This window comes from Hibiscus syriacus, unplaced genomic scaffold (assembly GCF_006381635.1).
Source record: "Hibiscus syriacus cultivar Baekdansim isolate YM2019G1 unplaced genomic scaffold, ASM638163v2 tig00111648_pilon, whole genome shotgun sequence".
Classification (NCBI taxonomy): Eukaryota; Viridiplantae; Streptophyta; class Magnoliopsida; order Malvales; family Malvaceae; genus Hibiscus; species Hibiscus syriacus.
Genome location: NW_024063145.1, coordinates 2206099 through 2222324, shown reverse-complemented (window position 1 = coordinate 2222324; position 16226 = coordinate 2206099). Strand labels below are relative to the sequence as shown.

The 16226-nt window shown below is 35.8% G+C and overlaps 1 pseudogene; it reads left to right on the top strand.

The window, feature by feature from the left end:
- The first annotated feature begins 5475 nt into the window (after nt 1-5475).
- LOC120166815 lies at nt 5476-15118 on the top strand (annotated as a pseudogene).
- The last annotated feature ends 1108 nt before the right edge of the window (nt 15119-16226 follow it).

The following is a 16226-nucleotide window of genomic DNA, read 5'->3' as shown; positions in this document are numbered from 1 at the left end:
CTCTGGCACCATCTGGACCGTTGGATCTCTCCAGATCCAACGGCAGCAAGCTGAGGCGGCTGGTTTAGATTAGGGTTAGGAAACCCTAACTGGAAACCCAAATGTTTAGGGTTTCTGGTTTGATTTGGACCGGTTCTGGTTGGTTTGTGACTGGGCCGGTCCAGTTGTAATTGGGCCTGTAATTATTATTATTTATATATGTTTATATATTTAATGATAATAATAATAATAATATAATAATAATATAATAAATAATAATAATAATAGTAATAGTAATAATAATAATAATAATATAATATGGATAAAAAAAATTAATATCTTCAGCTGCCCCTCTTTGCTCATTCTTGTGTTAACAAGAATAGGGCAAAGATGAAAAGATAATAAAATTTTTTATCCATTCTGACTTTACTTTGATCATGATGGAGATATTGAATAAATTCTTCTCTCTCTCCAAATAAGTTCTTCTTATTATGATCTTTTTGCTGGGGATGATGATGACCTCCTTTCTGTGATAGAGTCATTCAAAAGGTTGAATAAGCTTTTGATGATTCTTCTCATTATGAACTTTCTCTAGAAAGGCTAATGCTAATCTATCTCCTTCTGTGATAGTATCAAACAAAGGTTGAACAAGCTCTTCTCATTATGAACTTCTTCTTCCTTCTTCAGATGAGTTCTTCTCATTATGAACTTTCTCTGGAAAGGCTGATCCATCAATTGATGAATTCAGGTAAAAGGTTGAACAAATTCTTCTCATTATGAACTTCTTCTTCCTTCTTCAGATGAGTTCTTCTCATTATGAACTTTCTCTGGAAAGGATGATCCATCAATTGATGAATTCATGTAAAAGGTTGAACAAATTCTTCTCATTATGAACTTCTTCTTCCTTCTTCAGATGAGTTCTTCTCATTATGAACTTCTCTGGCAATGTTGATCCATCCAATGATGAATTCAAACAAAAGGTTGAACAAATTCTTCTCATTATGAACTTCTTCTTCCTTCTTCAGATGAGTTCTTCTCATTATGAACTTATCTGGCAATGTTGATCCATCAAGTGATGGATTTGAATCTTTGCTAAACTCTTTGAAATTCCTGTTGAAAATTCAACATAGATGAAAATGAATGAAAATGCACCTATTTTTGTAAACACCTAAAATATGATGCATGAATGTTGAGTTATTTGATTTCAGATTAGTGAATTGAGTATTTCTTCAATTGTGAAAACCCAATAGATTTTTCTTCTTCAAATAAAAGAATCTATCATCTTTGACCAATATAGATATAATGTCACAAAAATCTCTTGAGAATAAAACTCAATAGTATAAGCTCTTGAAAAGCTTGCATTCAGGCAACATGTTGATTCTGATAACAGCTCATCTGATTATGAAGTGACCTTTCAAGATGATTTCACAGATATCGATAGTTCTTCTAATACCGAGAAATCTTGAACTCTGATTCTGATGAGGAGAATAAACTGTTATACTTGACAAAAATGGGCTTATCATGGGCTGAAACTTTAATAGCCATGTTCTGGTAAAAGATGGGAAGCCATTATGTGATAATCCCAGTTACAAGCAAAGGCGAAACTTGTGCTATGATTTTTGGGAAAGAAATAAGCAAAATAAGCTTGAAAAGAAACTTCTTAATGAAGACGATCATGCAGTTCATCTTTTAATTCTAATGATTGGTTCTGTAGTTCTTACCAAACCAGATCAGATAACTCAAAGAACACTTCCAGAAGATGCTATTGAGCACATTCATCTTCTAAATTCAATGCTTGTTCTGTCCAATCAGATCAGATAACTCAAAGAACACTTCCAGAAGATGTTATTAACACATTCTTCTTCCAAATTCAATGATTGATTCTGTCCAACCAGATCAGATAACTCAAAGAACACTTCCAGAAGATGCTATTGGCAAATTCATCTCCCTAATTCAATGATTGATTCTGTCCAACCAGATCAGATAACTCAAAGAACACTTCCAGAAGATGCTATTGGCAAATTCATCTTCCTAATTCAATGATTGATTCTGTCCAACCAGATCAGATAACTCAAAGAACACTTCCAGAAGATGCTATTAACAAATTCATCTTCCAAATTCAATGATTGGACTAATATATCACAACACTTATTTGATGTAGAGCCAGAATTTGTAGATTCGAAGTATTTCCATGCTACTACACTGAAAAGGGCTATATTCATAATTCTGCCAATTAAGAACAGATTTTCTCTTATTCTGCTTCCTCCATGTGCTGATGCTTTTCCATTGACAAAGAAATGATGGCTTTCATGGGATTCAAGAACAAAGTTGAACTGTTTATAAACATGTACAGGAAGTGCCAAATTGACAGAAAGGATCTGTAAGGCTCTTGAAGCTTATGACAATGAGCCACCTTCGAGTGTCCAGAAGTATGTTCTTGATGATTGTTGAAAAAGGTATCTAGTATGGGTTGGAAGGAATAAAGTTGCTCTATTTGAACCTGATGAGGTGGAAATGCTTCTAGGTTTCCTTAAAAAAAACCATACACAAGGATCTGTATAGAGACATGTTTCCCAGTGATATCAATGTCTTGTTTCTTTTTGCCGGAATCAATGCTACAAAAGGTTGCTTTCTATTGCCTTAGTATATCTTTGAAAACAGATGTGCAAGAACTGAATGGTGATCAGTTGGAGCAATTGATGAGTAGATTTGGCGGATTCGACCTTGTTGTCGGTAGCACCACTTGTAACAATCTTGATGTTCATGGCTTTAAGCTAGTGATGATTTGCTTACTTTGTATTCCATGCTTTTAAAAGGTATTAACATAAAGTGATATTCAGAAATCTTTAATTTATTTCAAAATTATGTTAATTCAAAAGAATAAATTGAATTTCCAAAAATAAATTGAATCTCAAATAAATTGAAATTGAAATAGATATAATTGTTTTCAAAGTTATGGCAAGCATAAGAATAAAAATTCAAATGTCTCAACAAATTATAAGCATAAGTATTTCTAAATTAATCAAGTTGACACAATTTAGAGTAATGATGTAAGCTTTTGTCTGGAAGATCTCAAACGTTGTCAAAATGCTTGTAGATGTGAAGTTTCTCCCAAACTATCAAAATCTTAAGAAAGTTCAATTGCCAGATGCCTAATATCAACCTGCATTTGAGCCGCCTTTTCAGGTTTTCAACTCAAATCCTTCCTTTGGTTACAAGATGCCCTTTGCGGGTTTTCACCTTGACCCCCTTTCTTTTTTTTTCTTTTTTTTCATTTTCTATTTTTTCCTTTTCTTTCTTTTTTTTTCAAGCATAATATTTCTTGACAGAATCTGATTTTATTGGATTTCTCAGAATTTTTCCATCTATTTCTGCCAAGATCAATGCTCCTCCGGAAAAGGCCTTTTTCACAACGTATGGCCCTTCCCAATTAGGCATCCATTTCCCACGGAAATCTTTATGTATAGGCAAGATCTTTTTTAGTACTAGATCACCTCTTGGAATTCTCTTGGATGTACTTTTTTATCATGAGACTCATCATCCGTTTTGATACATCTGTCCATGGCAAACAGCTTTCAATCTTTTCTCTTCAATAAGGTTCAATTGATCAAATCTAGCTTGGATCCATTCAGATTCATCCAATTTTATTTCTCTCAATATTCGAAGCGATGGAATCTCAACTTCAATTGGTAAGACTGCTTCCATCCCGTAGACTAAAGAAAAAGGCGTTGCCCCAGTAGATGTTCGAACAGTAGTTCGGTATGCATATAGAGCAAAAGGTAACTTCTCGTGCCAATCTTTGTAAGTTTCAGTAGTCTTTGTAATGATTCTCTTGATGTTCTTATTTGCTGCTTCAACTGCCCCATTCATGTTTGGACGATATGCCACTGAATTTGCATGTTTGATCTTAAACTGTGCACAAAGTTCGGTCATCATTTTGTTGTTCAGGTTCAGAGCATTATCTGTAATGATCCTTTCTGGTAGGCCGTACCGGCAAACTATCTCTTTCTTTATGAATTTGCAGACTGTGGACCTCTTAATATTAGTGTATGAAGCAGCTTCAACCCATTTGGTAAAATAATCAATTGCCACAAGGATGAAACAATGTCCATTCGATGCTTTTGGTGTGATTGCTCCAATGACATCTATTCCCCACATAGAAAATGGCCAGGGTGCTGTCATTACATGTAAAGGAGATGGAGGTACATGAATTTTGTCTGCATATATCTGGCATTTATGACATTTCCTTGCATAATCAATGCAATCTGTGTACATGGTAGCCCAATAGTATCCATATCTCATTATTTTTCTGGCCATAGAAAGACCATTTGCATGTGTTCCACATATTCCACTGTGTACTTCTTCAATGACATTTCGAGCTTCACTGGTATTTAAACATCTCAATAGCATTTGATCACTGCTTCTTCTATACATAATCTCTCCATCAAGAAAATATCCAGCAGCCATTCTTCTCAAGGTTCTTTTATCAATTTATGATGCATTTGGTGGATAACTTTGATTTTTGATATTGCAGGATATCATGATACCATGGTTTACCATCTACCTCTTCTTCCACACTATAACAATGTGCAGGAATTTCATACACTTGCATTTTGATTGGCATCATATCAACTTTCTTATTTGCCTGAAACATAGCAGCTAATGTAGCCAAAGCATCTGCCATTTGATTTTCTTCTTGAGGGAGATAATTGAAGGTAATTTTCTCAAATTCTTTCACTAATTCGAGGGTAAAATTTCGATATTCCAACAATTTGGGATCTTTTGTTTCCCATTCTCCTCGCAATTGATACACCACTAACGATGAATCTCCATATATCTTGAGAAATTTGATTTTTCTTTCTATAGCTGCTTTCAATCCCATGACACAAGCTTCATATTCCGCCATGTTATTGGTGCAAAAGAACTCCAGTCTACTTGTAAAGGGATAATAAACATTTTCTGAGAGAAATTAACACTGCCCCAATTCCTCGTCCCAAAGCATTAGATGCTCCGTCAAATAAAGCTTCCAAGTTGCAAATTCATCATTTGTTTGACTTCTTCATTCATGGATATGCACAACAGATCTTCATCGGGAAAATTGAAGTTCAAAGGCTGATAATCATTTGATACACTACTGGCCAGAAAATCAGATATGACACTTCCTTTTATTGCTTTTTGGTTGACATATACAATATCAAACTCAGATAATAACATCTGCCATCTAGCCATTCTGCCTGTCAAAGCTGGTGATTCCATTAAGAACTTTAAAGGATCAAGTTTGGATATCAACCAAGTAGTATGGTATAACATATATTGTCGAGTCTTCGAGTAGTCCACACCAAAGCACAACATAATTTTTGTATTGGTGGATATCTAACTTCACAATCGGTAAATTTCTTGCTCAGATAATAATAGCTTTTTCTTTCCTTCCTGATTCATCATGCTGTCCTAGTACACATCCCATCGAATTTTCGAAGACCGTCAAGTAGAGAATTAATGGTTTATCAGGTATTGGTGACACTAAAATGGGGGCATTGGATAAATATTTCTTAATAATATCCAAAGTTTCTTGACATTCTTCATTCCAGACTTCAGGGTTATTCTTCGAAGTAATTTGAACACTGGATCACATTTGTCAGTTAATTGAGAAATGAACCGAGATATATAATTTAATCTCCCCAAAAAGCCTCGAACTTCTTTTTTGTATTGGGTGGTGGAAGATCTTGAATTGCTTTTACTTTATCTGGATCAATCTCGATTCCTTTTTGCTGACCACAAATCCCAAGAGTTTTCCAGAAGTTACCCCAAAAGTGCATTTAGCAGGGTTGAGCTTTAATTGATATTTCCTCAATCTCTGGAAAAGCTTTCTCAGATTTTGAATATGTTCTTCTTCCGTTCTGGATTTGGCAATCATGTCATCTACATATACTTCAATCTCTTTGTGCATCATGTCATGAAACAAAGTTACCATAGCTCTTTGATATGTTGCCCCTGCATTTTTCAATCCAAATGGCATCACTTTATAACAGAATGTGCCCCACATGGTTATAAATGTTTTTTCCATGTCTTCAGGATTCATTTTTATTTGATTATATCCTGAAAAGCCATCCATAAATGAAAACCATGCGTGTCCTGCAATATTGTCCACCAATGTGTCTATGTGGGGTAAGGGAAAGCTATCTTTCGGACTAGCTTTGTTGAGATCTCTGTAATCCACACACATTCGAACTTCCCATTTTTCTTTGGTACGGGAACAATGTTGGCTACCCATTCTGGGTATTTAGATGCCTGTAGGAAACCTGCATTGATTGTTTCATCACTTCTTCTTTGATTTGCAACAACATTTCTGGCCTCATTCGTCTGAGTTTTTGTTGGACTGGTTTATATTCAGATTGATTGGAAGCTTGTGACTATATTGTGTATCACTATATCTGTGCTCAAACCAGGTTCCCAAATTCACAGTCTCAATCTTTCTTTGTGGGGTATAATTGTTTGTCTTTTTACCAATCTTAATAGTTCAGTAGGAACATCACATTCCAGTTCTCTTCCAAACCATTGATTTCTTCCAGACATATAGGCTGCTCTAAATTTATCATTGGATTAAATTTAGGAATACACATGCTATTAACACGGTGACACTGAAAATTTAAGTCGGACATATTTCCGAAAGAATATAAATTTATGAAATAAATAAATGTAAAAATGTAAGAAAATGTAAAGAATGATTGCCATCTGAAATTTTAAAGAAAATTTCTTATATTAACATAATTTCTTTTACAATATAACAAAAAGTTTTCATATTTTGAGCTAAACATAAAGATTAGTCTGAATATTACTGCATTAATATTAAAAACTATAGGGAGATCTTCAGTGGTCCAATTGGTGAGTGTTTCTCCAGGAAGACATGGGCGAATCCTATTCAAGTACTTGCCAGTCTTGTTGTCATTTGGATCATGTTGAAACAATCCATTCATAGCTTCTTCAACTATGTCTTGATTTCGTCAACTTTTCTCTTTAAGGCTTCAACAAGCTGCTGTTCCACATTAATTGTTCTCCCTGATCTGAATGTCTTCAACTGTAGGAAAGACATGTGTTTCCAAAGGATTTCTCCTCCTTCAATTTTGCCTTTCTGTCACATCTTCTTTCATCTCTTTGTTCTTTTGCTGAAGATTGGGCTTAAACCCTAGCCCAAAACGGTCTTTTTTCATCTTTATATGATAGGAACTGAAATCCTTGAAGATTCTTTCCTAGACCTCTCCCAGTTTAGCTCCGATGCCTAAAGTTTGTTGTACCGTCATCTTGGTGCAATCAGACAATCTGGGATATGGAATTTGCTTCCTTCTGCAATAAAGGTCGCATTTACAAATTCAAGAGCTCGAAAAGAGCATCAAAAGCATCATCATTGGTGTCGATATATGGAACATCGCTTGTTAAGACGCAATGATTTCTCTTCAGCATGATGCATATTAGTTGTCCCTCAACAACAAATTTCAATTTCTGATGTAATGAAGAAGGAACGGCTCCTGCTGAATGAATCATGGCCTTCCTAATAACAATTATGTAGGGTGGATGTCCATCACTACAAAGTCAATTGTACACAACTGGGCCAATTAACAACGGTATTTCCATTTTCCCAAGCACTTCTTTTTGAGTACCATCAAATGCTCGTACAACATTCTGATAACTCTTCATGTGTGATTGATCCAAAGGCATTCTTTGAAGTGTAACTAGAGGCATCAAGTTGAGAGCGGATCCATTGTCATCAATACTCTGGCAACACTGACCATGACAATGTGTCGTGATGTTCAAAGCTTTTACTGACCCCATTCCGCCTTCCGGTTTCATCGTCTGTGAATGTTATGTAATTGTCAGCGGCTATATGTCCCACAATTCTGTCAAGTTTATTGAGGGATATATCTTCGGGGATAAATGTTTGATTGAGAATTTTCATCAAAGCATTCCTATGCGCTTCTGAATTCATCAAGAGATCAAGAATAGAAATTCTCGCTTGTTGTTTGTGTAGTTGTTCAACCACAATACTCACTATGTTTCAAGAATTCAAAATTCTTGGGCTTGTTTTTCTGTCACAGGCTCATTGAATGCTGGAAGGGATTCATCTCAAATACCTTCTGAGGTATTGCCATGGCTTTTCCTTTGCTTTCACTTGTTCTGAAGCATTGGATTTCGGGAGAGAACATCTCCCACTTCTGGTAAAGAAACCAACCTCGCTCACTGCTTCAGACGTCGATACGGTACTCAGACTTTGTATTTTCTCTTCTGTTTTTTCTGAAGAAACAGGTCCTCCTACCATTGAAACATGGTAGTATAATTCCAAGGTACCCTACGGGTATCTTGTATGGAAATGGTAGAGGAGTGGTGATAACTACTTTTGGCTTTATCGATGCAGGAATCACCGTAGATGATTTCACATTAATGATCACAGGATTTATTCTTTGACTCAGTTTAGATCCTCTGATGAGCAAACATCATTCTTTTTTCCCGGGTTCTTCTTCAAAGAATTCTATTTCTGTTGTTCATCAATTTTTGCACCAAATCTCTAAACTCAAGACATAGTTGAATTTTATGCCCTTTCTCCTGATGATATTCACAATAATTCTTGCCTCATTCTGCTTTGGCCTGAATGTTGTGGAATTATACCGGCTAAAGAAAGTGTTGGAATATCCAAACAAATGGAGATTTAATTTCAGAAATGTCAGTCTTTGCTTTCTTTCTGTTCTCTTCCTGAATGCATTCACGTTTATCTCCATGATTTGGCAATGGATGACTTGATGCGGATGGTGTATTGAATTCCAACTTCCCAGTGTTGATCAAATTTTGAACCACCCTTTTGAATGCTAGACAGTTTTCAATAGAATGTCCTGTAATTCCTTCATGGTAAACACAGTGTGCCTTTGTATCATCCAAGGAGGGAATGGTGGTTGCATGGGAACCAAAGGATAGGGCCGTAAACATCTGCTTTTAACAGCGAATCATAGATCTCTGCATATGGTACTGGTAAAGGTGTAAAAGACAACCTTTCATTTTCCTTTCGAGTCCTCTGGACTCTGCTCGATTAGTGTTTGTTTCCTCTTCTAACCCATGGTTATTGTAACACTTTTCGATGAATCCTTGCTGTAGGAATTTGCATTGTTGACTTCATTCTCCTTTTTCCGGTACGTAGGTCTTTGGAACTAGACCATCATTTGATTCAATCTTGCACTTTCAAGACATTTTCAATTAATTCTCCAGAAATGACCAAATCTGCAAAATTTCTGGTTGCATTCCCCATTAGATGGTTTAAATAAGGAGCCTTCAATGTATGGGACAAACATCACTGTGGCCTCTTTTTATGACAAAGGTGGTTGAACTTGGGCTGCAGTGTCAGCCATTCTGGGCATACTGTCTGAATGTTTATTATTCTTTTCTCCAAGTTTTGGAGAGTCCATCTATCAGGGACCATGTCTGTCACATGGCGGTACTGCTCTAGAATGCTTTAGCCAGATCTTTCCAGGATCTAATGTTTGCTTTGGTCAATTGAGTATACCATTTTAAAGCCGGTCCTGTCAAACTATCCTGAAAGCAGTGAATTAACAATTTCTCGTCCTTCACATTCCTGCCATTCTTCGAAAAACATAGTGATGTGGGATGAAGGGCATGTAGTACCATCATATTATCAAATTCGGGAGCCTTGAAACTTAATGGGAAGGATAAGTCTGGAACCAAAACTCAACTCACTAGCATCAAACCCATAGAACGATTCAGTTATTTCTACGGATTTCATTCGTCTTCTAAGCTTGATGTTGGTCAGTTCTTCATTTACTTTTTGTTTCTCATTCAGCTCATTCAAATCTGGGATCAAATGTTCAGTATTAAGATCCCCTATTTTCACATCGGATATAAGCGGATTTTTGCTTAAAGATGCAGGATCCACTTGTTGATCTTCATGTGGTTGACTTCTTGTAATGCAGATGTACGAGCATTGATTTGTATAGGTGTAGTACCAGAATGATAAATTGGTTTGGTGGGAAACCTAGAGGATATATGGGTTCTGGTCAAAAGATACAGGATTTTCATGCATTTTTCCATGATAGCCTGCCTTTTAAACATATCCTCTATTTCTTCATCATACTGTCTTGTGAATTTGCAATACTGGCTTCAATTTTTTCCAACTTCATTTCATTCTTCTTATTCTTTATGATGTTGTTCCTCAATACGCTGTATTTTAACCTCCATAATTCTCCTAGTAGCTTGTCTAGTACCGTGATGTGTATTCTCTTTTGGCCAGAGTAACTGCGATTGAAAATCTTTAATATTATTTTTTCAAATTTTAATTAATGAATTTTAACTTAAATAATAATTCATAGCGAAAATTATGAAATGAATGATGAATGTATGCAAAATGTATGTATGCAAAAAACATTGATCCCAAAAAGTTAACTGTCATAGAACAACTTTCATCGGCATACAAAAGTTTCCTTATAATAGTTCAGAACTACAGATAAGGCGTAGCTTTCCTATTAAGCTCTATAATTTCTTTCATTAACCATGAAACCTTCTTTCCGCACTTAGAAACTGGATCAACATGATGCTCAATTATTTTGGCTTCAACAGCTAATTCCCCAATATATCTAGCAACTTCGCTCATTTGTACCATGGCCTCGAACACCATATTGCTTCTTTCTTCACTTCTTTCAACATAGAACTCAGTTGACTTCTGCCATTGTTCATTTGTTCCTTCAAGAGTTTGTTCTAACTCAGTGATTCTGACTTGACAATTGTGCAGAATTTTTTCAAGATCTCTAATACGTCTTCGCAGTGAAGCATTTTCCTCATTACTTTCTTTGAGATCATTAGGTCCTAGACGAACCTTTTCTTGAAACAATGATTCTTCAAGTTGCAAAATGTAAGCATTAAACTCTGAGTTTTTGTTTCTAGATTGATCCAGATCTTCTTCAAGTTTTGTTCGTGCTTCTTGCGTTCTTTGATTAAGCTTCTGGATTTGAACATCTTTGTTTCTGCATCTTTGCATCAATTGCTAGCCACCTCCTGCTCTACCTCAAGTCTGGTGTTGAAATTTTTTCTTTCTAGCTCCCATTTTTCTTTTTCAACATTGGATTCTTCCATCTTTTGGTCTCTGACTTCAAGTTCAGCAATCAACTGGTTCATTTCAGATTCAAATCCCTTGAACATGATATTTTTCTCACCTTCAAATTTAACAAAGATGTCATTCTTCATCTCTTCTAAATCTTTGGCTCGATCCCTTTCTCTTTGCATTTCATTCATGATCTCACGATGTTCAGCCTTGTGTTTTATAATTCGCTCTCTTCTGTCAACCTCAAATCTTCCATTTTTGCTTTTTTCTCAAGGCTTTTGAGTAGACGGCTATTCTTTCCTTTCAGATCTTCAACTCGTCTTTTCTCGATGTTCAATTCTCTGGTCATCTGTACCGTCGATTGGCTGGGTCCTGATGCTTTTCTGGATTTATATAACTCCTGGTAATTTTTCTGTAAGGCTCTGTACTCATCTTCACCTTTTTTTATCTTTTCTCAACATTGTACATTGTGATGAATGAAAGTCAATGTCAACCCCAAATAGCTTTATCTTGTCTCATTTGCTCTAACTCTTTCGACCAGCCATCTCTTTCTGCTTCAAACTCAGCTCTCAAGATTTCAATCTCTGATGGAACCAACCTAATGCGATCTTCCATAGAAATATCCTCATTTTGATCTGGTAGAGGAATATTTTCGTTTTTTCTGACAGATCTCCAATCTTCATAATCAGGAGTTAGCATTTCTTTTGCTGCTTTAGCTCGAATACAAAAAGTTGTTTTCCAAGCTGTAACGGCTTCCATGATATTCTTTATATTTTTGCTGTGGAATGCGAACTCGATGACTGTAGTCCAGCAGTGACAGGTACAAATTGACGACCTTCATACTGTCTTATAACCAGAAGTGGTGCATATCCAATTCCTCCCCATAATCCGAGCAGCATATCCAGTTGTAATCACCACACCTGTAAAAGTCCCTTTGTATTTGCCACGGGGCTCGCCAAACAACGTCATTGCTTTGCAGATTTCGAAAGGCATTAATCCACATATCTTTCTTAATTTCTTTAGGCCATTCCTGCTCCAGAAATTCCTTAATGGTGAATAATCCGCATTAAAGCGTCGGTATGAAACCTTTTCTGTTCTCCAGAAATGACTACGGATCCAACATAACAACTGAGTACACCTGAGAATCGTCCACCTCCTAGCCTTCTGCAAGCATTTAACGATCTGAAGGTCTCTGCTAGGATTGCAGAAACAGGATTAATCTTCTTTGGCAGTTGTTCAAACAAATCTACCACTGCAGCTTCAATATATCCCAATACTTTGGGAAGATGACATACCATATATACCCAAAGCAAATAGATCGAATCGTACTTTAATATCTGGATGGCTCTGATAAGTTTCTCTGATGTTGGTCCAAGCAATGCCTTCGCTTTCGCCTTTTTGTTTTGTACGGGATGCTACCCATTCTTCTCGTACCCCGACAATTTTTGCTAATTTAACACGAAAGGGTTGAGTTTTAATTGACTTTGAATATATTCGATTCTCCAAAGCACCTTCAAGATGTAACAAAGTTGTATATTCTTCAATATATCCGCTTCCGTGAGCTCGCCGCTGATGTTTAGGTAGCCACCACCGATATATATATATATATTCTGTTCTCTCGATCATGCAATTGCCGTTTCGTGTTGGCCGGTTGCACTTTTGCTTGCGGTCACTGTTTTTTTCCCCATATTTATCCGATTTGAATAACGTAGAAGTTGGGCAACTTATTAATTACTCCATAATCATGGAAAACTGTTACTGTCTGTCTATAGCCATGTTTAGAATCCCTTGATATCATTCCTAGAATGAAAAAAGGGTTGACTTTTCCTTTCGATTTTGGCAAATCACATGATACAAGATATAAACATGATCTTAGTTGATAGAGGGATTTAAATACCGGCGGATATAACGGTAGTAGTAACGTCTGAAATCATTATGGCATGACCGTAATACTCGAAATGATATCAATAGCACCTGCTATGTCCACAATCGCAATTTAAATATGTGGTTGATAGGTTGGGTAGCAAGTTAAAGGAGTTTTTGAAATTAGGACAGAACTGATGTATAAACATTAAAAATTGGGTAACTACTGATGATTGTTTTAGTTTTAAAATAAAATTTTGGTTTTGTTTCATTAGGTAAAGAAAGCCAATGAAAGTATATAATATGTTCATTTAGCATAAAGATCACAGTGTTAAGTTATTTTTCTGAGGGTTTAGCAAGTTTGAAATGCTAATGTCAGCAGGGTTTGGTGGGATGTTTTATTTGTTATATTCATCCAAACTGCTATAAATACGGGGGTGGAATAGGAGCAATTTTACTTGCAGGGGAATGCCTTAAGGTATGACCTTCCATTAGCTATTAATTCCATTGGAAATTCAAAATTTGAATATGACACATGATACACAAGTTTTATCTGATAAAAATACATTAAACACGTGGTGTTTCTCGTTTCAGTTTCAAGATTTTTGTATTTTTCAAGGATAGATATAAGGTAACTTGCATACCATTTATGTTCAAACTTCTAGTATGGTCCAATGGATAGCTCCAATGTTAGACTCAGAAGAATAGTTTTAAGTAAAAAGTTTGGTCAAATTTGGTCTGCAACTCTTGGTTATTACTTGTTAGCATTTATGCTTTACCTCTTGTAAGTTAGCCGTTTTGGTTTGTGGAAAGATCATGTATGAAAACCTTTCTCCAAATGGATCGTTGAAGCTGTATGAGTTTATAGCTATGGTGACAGTGGTGATGATATTTCTCTCCCAACTTCCTTTCTTTCACTCCCTCAGACATATCAATTTTGCTTCTTCTCTGCTTGGGGTACAGTTTCCTTGTGGTGGTGCTTGTATTCATGCAGGTATACAAATCATTGACTGCTTTCAAACATTGCTTTATACCGAGGATATTGTTACCTTAAGGATTGCTTGTAATGGCCAATTTACTGAAATGAGGAGCTAATGTCAAAAAAGTAGTTACCTAAGGATATTGTTACTTACGAAGTGCCTAAAAGCAAATTAGTCGATTTCTATGCTGTTTAATTTCTGCCTTTGTGTTAAAGATTTCCACCATTGTTTCATGTGCAGAACTCTCTTCATTTCATTATCGGTGTTGACATGCAAGGTCTATCAAAAAATGCCCCTCCTAGGGACTACTCCTTGGAGCCTTCAAGTTCATCAAGGGTGTTTAGTTGCCTTCACTTCCATGTCCATAATAGCTGCGATTTTCGGGAATGGGATACTTCTGAAATACAAGTAATTTCAGCTCTCAGATTTTCTTACTGAGATGCTTCAGACCTTGTTGCTTTTCATCTGAACACATTTCTCGTTGTTATAGGCTACTTTGTCTCCACCTGCTACAGGGAAGATGGTAAAGGACTGCTGATTTGTTACGCTGTAGCGTTCCTTCATTCTACTCGGTTGCAGTCTCCGGATACTGGCTATTCGGAAACAAATCTAACTCGAACATTCTCAAGAGCTTGATGCCAGATGAAGGACCTGCATTGGCTCCAACCGCTGTTCTTGGCCTTGCGGTTATCTTTGTTCTCCTGCAACTCTTAGCTATTGGCTTGGTAAGCCATTCTTTATGTCCTTACACCATTCTTGGCCTTACTTCGGTTGCATTGAGTTCACTTTGTTTCTTCAATACAAAAACTAGGTTTATTCACAAGTGGCTTATGAGATCATGGAAAAACAATCATCTGAGTGAAGCAAGGGAAGTTCTCCAAAAGGAACATATATACCGAGGATTCTCCGATCACTGTAGTGATGTTCTGCGGGTTCATGGCGGCAATGCTGCCTTTCTTCGGCGAAATAAGCGGTGTCGTGGGAGCCATGGGCTCATACCACTGGATTTCATCCTCCCTATGCTTCTCTACAACATGACTTTAAGCCTTCAAGGTCAACCATCACCTACTGGCTCAATTCTCCATCTTTGTCTTCACAGGTGTGGGAATCATGGGTACATTTTCTTCTATTAGGAAACTGATTCTTGATGCCAATCAGTTCAAGCTTTTTAGCAGTGATGTGGTTGTTGACTAAGCACTGATCAAATACTTGAAAGCATTCCAAAATTCTCCTTCTTTGGTACCATAAACAGATAAGCTACGCATTAGTACTTAAACTATCAGTATGGAACCGTTTTAGTACCTAAATTTCAACTTTTTAAAACCATACCTACCGTTTAGTTTTTGTTTCATTTTAATACCCGTTAAAAACAAAACGTTAAGTTTGAAAAAGTGAAAGTTTAGGTACTAAAATAAACCAAAACTGATAATTTAGGTACTAACGCGTTAAGTTTTAATTACAAGAACTAAAATTAAAGTTTAAATACTAAAACAGATCAAAACTAATAGTTTAGATACTAAACGATTAGTTTACCCTACCATAAAACCCATGAAATATGCTCGTCTCCTTTTTTGTAACTAAGTGTATATTTTAAGTCCACAACTTCACATGAATGATTTTGTGTAGCTACAATATTATATGATTAATGTCGAATGTGCCCTTGGAATTTATTGCTTTCTTCGATTTGGTACTTCAAAGAGGTCAAATTATATTTCTCATCTTTGTACTGCACTAATCTATAATGTTTAGTTTTTGTATTTTAATTTGGCATGTTTAATTCTATTGCATTTGTATTATTTTCATACTATACGTTCGTCTATTTTAACTAAAGGTAAATTATATAAATGGTCAAAATATAAATAAGTTTTTCTTATCTTTATTGAAGTTTCAAAAAGAACAAAATGATTATTGATATTATCGAAAAGTAATAAAATATCATTATGTCGTTAAGTGGTGACATCTCTATCACGGAAAATTAGCTTTTTTTTGTTACTTTCTTAGTTTTCAGAGTTTCGTCCTAACTAAATCGGATCGATCTATGTCGCATACTTGGTTTTAGTGTGAGTCTCTTAATGGAGATTTTCTACATACATAATAACTCAATCTCGAGATATACTTAAATAATATCAATTTGTTTACCACGTTAATCAACCCGTTTGTATGGAAAATTGACTTTGAAGATTGCATCCAACAGTATATGCCAATAAACAACATGAAACATGGGTACAAAAGTTACTATATGCAAAAACCAAGTCTAAAGCAAAATTATGTTCAATTTTCAGATTTTAAAAAAATGATGAGCTATTATTCTA